Source organism: Myotis lucifugus, unplaced genomic scaffold, assembly GCF_000147115.1.
Source record: "Myotis lucifugus unplaced genomic scaffold, Myoluc2.0 scaffold_13, whole genome shotgun sequence".
In the NCBI taxonomy this organism is placed as follows: Eukaryota; Metazoa; Chordata; class Mammalia; order Chiroptera; family Vespertilionidae; genus Myotis; species Myotis lucifugus.
The window spans coordinates 3,433,790-3,442,060 of record NW_005871061.1 but is presented as its reverse complement, the minus strand read 5'-3'; the positions used below and the strand labels follow the sequence as shown (position 1 = coordinate 3,442,060).

At 46.4% G+C, this 8,271-nt stretch overlaps 1 pseudogene; it reads right to left on the bottom strand.

The window, feature by feature from the left end:
• Positions 1-5,036: 5,036 nt before the first annotated feature.
• Positions 5,037-6,879, bottom strand: LOC102418518 (annotated as a pseudogene).
• Positions 6,880-8,271: the final 1,392 nt, after the last annotated feature.

Genomic DNA, 8,271 nt, shown 5'->3' with positions numbered 1-8,271 from the left:
ATATATATATATGCCATCTGTAAAAGCTACACATATATATGGTTCTAGTTTTTTGACATACTAAAAAAGGCAAAATTATAGAGATGGTAAACAAGTCCTTGGTCACTAGGGTTATGGGGGTGTTGATTAGGTTGTTACTGGAGAGCTGCCTGAGTCAGAGGGAGGTCAGCTCTCCCTCCTTGGTTCTTGTCAAATTTGCTAGAAAGAATTCACATGAGTGACAGAAAGCAATGTTGAAGCAAAGTAAGCAAATTTATTAAGAATACACTTGGCATAAAGCACAAGTGGGCAAGTCAGGTAGTCTGAGTGCACTGCCTGGTGGGGGTTCAAGAATTTTATACATATTCCCCTTATAGGTTCCCAAGGTGCCCTGAGGGATAGACTAGATTTCAAAGTCCCTCTTTCACACTGTGTGGCTTTTCCCAGAATTTATGAGAACATCTGGTGATTTATCTTGACAAGTCCCAAGACTGCTGACTTCTTTGTTTAATAGGTGAGATAAGCTTCCTCCTTTTTTCCTATTTCTCCCCTTCCCCTCCTCCTGCCTTAGTCACTATCTATATACCATCCAAATGCTTTTGGGGTTTTTGTTATTTGTCCCCCAGACTTCATCTGTCCTTAGGTTTTGTTGGCACAAATGGCATTAATTGGGTCTTTGTTCCCTATTTTCCCAGGCCAGGGTGATTTAAGCTATGTATTCTGTGGTTAGAGAGAAGAGGTATAAACTATTTGCTGTGTCCTTGGTTGGGGAAGATAAAGTTTTGCGATTCACAAGCTGGCTGTAAGCTGCCCAAACTGTTTGGCCTTGTTTAATTTTATTGTTTCAGTTTCCCCATTCCACTTGCTCAGGAATTTTCCTAGCTTCTTACTATCCTGCCGCAAGGTGAGTTACAGGAAACTTTTTTTGTTTTTTAGGACACTGAAACTATTTTGTATGATACTGTAATGGTGTATATAAAACATTAAGCATTTGTCAGAAGCTAATCAATTGTTATAGTTCAAAGTGTAATCCTTAATGCATGGATTCCAGAATGGAATGCAAAAAGTGGCAAAATAATCTAAATGTATTATAAATGTATTTTAAAACCTCCCTGAAGAAGGTAAATAAATGTATTGCTGACCTAAAGGGTGGGGCAAAAGTAGGTTTCCACTGTGAGTATGAAAAACACAGAACTTTTTCTGGTATTATTATTTATTAATTATTGCATTATTTTCCATATGAACAACTATAAACCTACTTTTGCCCTATCCTGTAAGTATCTTTGGAAATGAGAGGAGTTTGTAAGACTAAAGGCAAAAGGAACTGCACATAAAACTGTACTTTACTTGATGAAGAGTTTTCCCACGAGTTATCAATTCTAATACTGCAATACATGTATTCTGGAATTTAACAAGTCAGTAAATGGATGGTTGATGGTGGGAGTCAGGTTTCTCATTGTTTGAGTGGGAATTTATAGGTAAACAAAAGAATAGTCTAAAATGATCCAAACTGTAGTAGATTAGAATCAGTATTATGATGGAGGCATCAGTAGTTTAATATATATAACATAATTAGTAGTTTATTATTTATAAAATAATCTATAAAATAATTAGAATACATGCATATATTTCCTTACTCTGGCCTATAGCCAATAGCACCCAGTAGCAATTGGCACACATAAATTTTGATTTCTGAGACCATTCCCCAATAACAGCAAAAAGTCTTCTTGACGGAATGGTTGATTATAAGACTGGGGCAGAACATATATAGATGATGTGGAACATATTTTTGTATAAAAAACTAAGGAAGTTCTCATAACATAAAGTGAATAAAAGCAAAAGAAAACCACATTAAGGGTGTGAGGAGTACTGAAAGTTACACTAGAGCCAATGGAAAGGACACCCAATGGGTGAAATTTCAAAATATTTTTGAGGAACAAAATATATCAAAGTCTAAAATAAAGCTCCAAGAATTCATATGGTATAAACGATTGAATAAATAAATAAATGGGGAGAATAGACAAATCTCCCTCCCAAATAATGCTAAATAATTTATGTAGATACTCCACCTTTAAGGATTCATAGCATAAGTCCCCACCCTTAGATTTGGGCTGTTAATAGTGACTTTCTTACAAAGGTTACACACAGTATAGAAAGGGAGAGAAGCATGGTTAACTTTATAGTGGAGAAACCAGAGAAACACTATGCTAAGCCAGACGATCTAGTTAAGCCAGGCGATGATCATGGCACTTTACCTCTGTGGTCTTCCAACCAAAAAACACCTAACCCCAGGCCAATAACAGTAATAAAAATATCGGGCAAATCCAAATTGGAGGGCATTCTATAAAATATCTGACCAGTATTTCTCAAAACTGTCAAGGTTAGCAAAATAAAGAAAAAGAAATGAAGGAAAGAAAAAACAAAGAAAGGAAGGAAAGAGAGAGAGAGAGAGAGAGAGAGAGAGAGAGAGAGAGAGAGAAAGATCTGAAGCATTGTCGTAGTCAAAGGCGACAAGAGAACTAATTGTAATGTGGTATCCTGGATGGGATCTTTGAAGAGAAAATGACAGTAGATGAAAACAGAAAATCTAAATACAGGTTTGTTAATGTAAAAACATTCAAACCTGTAAAGAATTTATTTGAGCCAAACTGTCAACAATTGACGGGAAGCAGAATCTCAATGGACTGGGATAATGCTCGAGAGAATGGCGGTTTTTCTCCTATTTTTATACATTACAATCAAAGGAGGAGATGTAAATGGGTTACATTAAATCCATTGGTGATAGATTAGGGAGGCAGGAGAAAGCAAAGCGGGGGTGGGGGGCGGGGGGGAGGGGGATTTCTGGGATTGGATAAAAAGTGAAATGATAGACACATACTTCTTTTACTTAGGTGGGTAAGGGATAGTTAGCAGTCAACAATTAACATGATAACAATAACAAAGAAGGAATTTGTGGGATCTGCCCTGCACCCAGGGCATTTGATTGTGCCTTGAGAAGTTAAAAAAAAGGGACTTTTCAAGTTACCCTGACATTTCAAGGATATGTTATCTTACCTGCAAAAAGACAATAGGCTCAGTTAAGCTAAGGATTGACCTTGTTAGGGAAGATACCGGCCTAGGAAGTGACTACCCACCATAACTGCTTTTAGTTAAAGTTTTAATTTCAGACCATCCTTGTGGTTACATACAGGCCTTCCCAGAACTTGTCAGGTTAGCATGTGGCCCCTTTCATCCACAGGCTTGATATTAAATCGATAAAATTGTTCCATATTGATTAATTAATTATAACAAATGTACCATTCTAATGTAAGATGTTAGTAATAGGGGAGTCTGTGTGTGAGGTATAAAGGAACTCTGTGTTTTTTCATAATTTTGTAAATCAACGATTCTAAAATAAAGTTTATTTATTTATTTATTTATAAATATGGACTTTATAGAAAGGACCAATTCAAAATTGGTCAGATGCCACACGCCAGAGGCTTCCAGAACCACAGGGATGAAAAGACAAGAACAACAACAAAAAAACAAAACCCAGACACAACAAACAAAAACACCCCAGACCCAATTGCCTAAAAAATCAAGGTCTCAGTTAACCAAAGGCTTTTTCTAAAGAAACATATGTGGCTCAGGGTGGAGACCCTAAAGCCTGAACAAGCACCCAGAGCAGAAGGAAAACAACCAAATTCAGACCCACAGTCCCTGCCCACTGGCCCCCTGACTCCAGGCTGTCAAGAGCGAGGCAAAGGGCTTCACAGATTTTTTTTTTTAAACTGTAGTGATGGTAACTGGCTTAAATAATGGGAGGAGGGAAATTTTTATAATTCAACTTTCTTTTTTCTTCCCCTTTGGGGGAAGCGGAGAGACTAGTAGCTTGAGGTTAAGGAGAAAACTGATTTTTATGGTTTTAATGGGGAAAACATGTAGAAATGGCAGGCTGCCATGAAACATATCCAATTTGATTTGTGATCGAAGGCTCTGAATTCCTGAAGAGCAGGTAAGCCCTGGCACAGGTTAGGGGAGGTACCAGCCTTGGGTGCTGCAGCCTCTTGGGAGAGAGAACACAGCTCCAGAGACAGAGAATGGGGATGCTAGGAGGGAGCAGAGGGGCCAGGATGGGGGAACCCTTAAGTAGTATCAAAATTAGCTGCCGTCTGCTCCCTGCTGGTGGGTCCCTGGGGTGTAGGGTGGCAGGAAGGGTGCTAGGGCTGAATGGAGAAGAAACGTGAGATGCTAGTGTGGTCGAAAAGGGGCCACATGCTGACCTGACAAGCTCAGGAGAGGCCTGCATGGCAGTTTTGCAGACCTAAAGTAACCACAAAGGATGGTCTGAAATTAAACCTTAACAAAAGCAGTTATGGTGGGCAGTTACGTCCTAAGCCGATATCTTCACTGATAAGGTCGACCTTTACCGTAACTGAGCCTATCTGTCTTTTTGCATCTAAGATAACATATCCTTGGGATATCTGGGTAACTTGTGACTTCCCTTTTTATGGAATCCCTGGGGCACAACCAGGTGTGCTGGGCCCAGGACAGATGCCGCAGATTCTTTCATTTATCATGTTAATTGTTCCTGCACCCACCTAAGTATGTGTCCATCATTTTACTTTTTATCCTATCACAGAGGTTTCCCCTCTTCACTTAATCCCACCTCCTTAAATCTGTCACCAATGAATTTCATGTATAAATACGGATGTAACCCTGCCATTCTCCGGAGCACTATCTCAATTCGTTGAGGTTCTGCTTCCCGGCATATGTCGACAGTTTGGCTCAAATAAACTCACAAAAATTCTTTACAGGTTTCAATGGTGTTTTTACGTTGACACTAGTAAAAACCACCCTCCCCAAGGGTCCCTGGCCCTGGGTCTGAAGAATAGAAAACCAAGAGGGGTCAGTCAAGCAGAGTGCTTTCTTAGGTCATCCCCCTGAACCCCAGCTCAGTCTGGAGGGGGATGAACACTGCCCGGACTGGGGTAGGGCTAGTGACCAAGTCCTGGCACTCAGCACCCACGGAGAGGGGCGGGCATGGTGGGCTCCCCCCCCCCCCCAGTCCCCTGGCTTCACCTCCTCTCCTCCCGGCCAGCCTGGCCCCTGCCCCCACCAGGCCCATTGCAGGGCAGCACCCAGTTATCACGCAGACCCAGGCGGCAGCCAGGCGGCTCTCGATCCGCTGGGTGGCAGCACATCCAGTAGGGGCGTCCCTAAGGCAGGTCATGGTGGTAGGGCTTAGGGCGCCAGCGGCAGAGTGACACACCGCCCTTCTCGCCCTTCTCGTATCCCTTGCGGCACTGCTTACAAGGGTCACCGCGATAGAGGGGGTCTCAGCTCCAGCGCGAGTCTGTGGCCCAAACACCGAACGCTTTGATGAGGCCCTTGAAGTGGTGGCAGGTGCTCTTGAGGGCGGCCAGGGCCCGGGTGGGCAGGGAGCTGAAGATCTTGACCAGCACGTGCTCGGGAAGCAGAAGCATGTCCTGCCGCGGCTCCAGCAGCCCCTGGATCTTGAAGTGGATTTCCAGGAAGTCCTGTGACACGTGCCGGGACAGGCGGCACAGGGAGGTGTCTGCTGTGCCCTCATTGTCATCTGGGCCTGGTGCAGTGGCCTGTGAGTCTGCTGAGGGAGGTCCGGGAGGCCCGTCCGACCCCTGGGACTGGAGGAAGAAGAGATGGCAGGTGGGGGTGGCTCCTTAGGACTGACCGTCAGGCACACTGTCTCCTCCTTCCCATTCTTGGTACCATCCTTGCCAAAGAAGATGCACTCGTCCACCACGCCTGTCACCACCACATCCATGCGGAAGCCCATGCTCTGCAGTCCGGGGCAGGGGGTGGTAGAAAGGGGGGTGGGGGTGGGGGAAGGGGGGCGGTGCCGGGGGAGTGTCCTCGGGCCCGGCAGGGGCTGGGGCCTCCCCCTCGCTGGCTTCATCTGCCTCGGCCAGAAGGAACAGAAGGAACTCCACGTTGCTAGGGAGGGCGTCCTGAGAGGGACTGAGGAGCTGCTACAGGTCACAGGTAGTCGTGGCCTTGGCTGGGCCCCGGGTCCTGGGCTGCCCGGGGAAGGCACAGCCTGCGGGCCTCACTCCCGTTGGGCAGGCTGCCGTCTGGTGCACGGGGCTCTGGGCCATGGGAGATACGGAAGGCGACGCGTCCCTCCCCAGGGCCTGGCCCAGGCTTCTCCTCCTTGCCGAGGCCTTGGCTGGAGGGTTGTTCCGCTGGGCCGCGAAATGAGCCACCGCCCCAGCTACACGGCTGCAGTCCCGCCACCAGACCCCAGCCCCTTGGCAGAACCACCCTCCTCTGCCGACACAAAGGCCACAGGGGCTGGGATGCCGGGTGTGGCTAGTTCTGCAGGGCCAGGGCAGCCCGTGCTTCCACCAGGGCCACCATCTCAGCCACAGAGAGCAGGTCCACAGCCTCACTGGCCGCAGCTGGGGTCCCCTGAGCAGCAGGGGGCCCCTCGAGGCCCCCGGGGTCCAGCGGAGCTTTTGTAGGCTCCACACAGGGCCTCCTCCGCTTGGCCTTGGAGCTGTCACTGCCCCAGTGCCCCTTGACCTTCATGGCGCTGGCCGGGCTGCCGCCACCACGCTGGTGGGCCACAAAGAAGGCCACCTTCTCCTTTGTATTCCCAGGCTTGATAACATACCACGTGTCCAGCAGGACTCGACCCTTCGCACCAGCAGCGGCTGCTGAGAGGAGAGGGGCGGGCTGGGAGGAAGGGGAGTCCATGGCCCAGGCGGGCGGTGTGTTCTCCGAGGGGGCAAGCCCATGGTCTGGCTCAGTCCTGCTGCCAGACTCAGAACAGGTTGAGGGCTTGGGGGCTGTGGAAGGGGGGCGGGGCTGGTTCTGTGAGTAGGTGCCAAAGGGCCGAGGGCACCACAGCTGGAAGGGCAGGAGGCCGCCACGGTCCATTCTGGGGAACGGTGGCAGACAGGCGGGGTCACTGCCTCTCAGGACCTGGATGGTGGTGGGGTACTCCACAGGCCAGCACCTCCCCGCACCGAAGCTCCCTCAGCTCCGCGGGTTTCCCCCCACTCCTAAAGTTTATTTTTTAAAAATCGTCCCCAAGAGCTAAGAAAAGAACCTCTAAGCATTCAGATTTATTTTTATTTTATTATTTTTTTTGTTAATCCTCACCAAAGGATATTTTTTCCCATTGCTTTTCAGTGAGAATGGAAGGCAGGGGAGAGGGAGGGAGAGGGAGAGGGAGAGGGAGAGGGAGAGGGAGAGGGAGAGGGAGAGGGAGAGGGAGAGGGAGAGGGAGAGGGGGAGGGGGAGAGGAAGGGGAAGGGGGAGGGGGAGAGGGAGAGGGGAGGGAGAAGGGGGAGAGGGAGAGGGGAGGGGGAAGGGTGAGAGAGAGAGAGAAACATCAAAGTGAGAGAGGTACATCGACTGGTTGTCTCCCTCATGCTCCCTGAGTTCCCTTGACTGGGAATTGAACAAGCGACCCTTCTGGTGTGTGGGCCAACACTCTAATGACTGAGCACACCAGCCAGGGCAAGGAACACTCAGATTTATAAAATAAAAATAACAACAATCAAGTCACTAAATACATTTTACTTTGGTTTGCCATGGATTTGAGGAAGTTTTGAGTACATGTCTAAGGACAGTGATAACAATCACAGGTGTTCATAAAGTCCTCAATATTTCTCCAATTCACTAACCACTATAGGCAGGTGCTAACATAATCTGGCAGCTGCCAACACCAGAAGGTGTCATATCCCCTGAGTAAAAATAATGAGTATGTATTCCCTAACAAATAAAACTAGATCATCTCCATTAAATGAGTTGGTAATTCTCTTTCTATTAATAGCAATAGATATTGCCATGTGGAAAGGGATTTTTATACCTCTTTTCTTCATCTGGAACCTCAGTCAACAAGGCTTCCTGGAATAGGAAATGAGAGTAGACATTTATTCATATGCATGATTTATATAACTATTCTCTTGTTTTATGTAGGATTCTTTGGGGACTTTTGTCAGGTTTGTGTGGCTAAGAGGCTAATGAATCTTCTTTTTCTTGTGTGTGTACTTTGCTACAGGAAGAGGATGTTTATGAGAGATAAAAATTCAAGGCCAAATAAAGATTTGAGGAAATTCTTATAGTTAAGCCTCTATTTGTCTGTTTTTTCTTCTTTGAAAAATCATTTTAGGGAAGGACAGACTGATAATATTTTTTTTGGTATTGCACTTGGGAAAATTTACTGTTTATGAAGTGGAGGTTCACTTCCTTTTCTTTTCATATCCTAGAAAGTAATCTTTGCCATGTGTACAGGTATGTAGCTTTCAGTGCAATAAATTCATG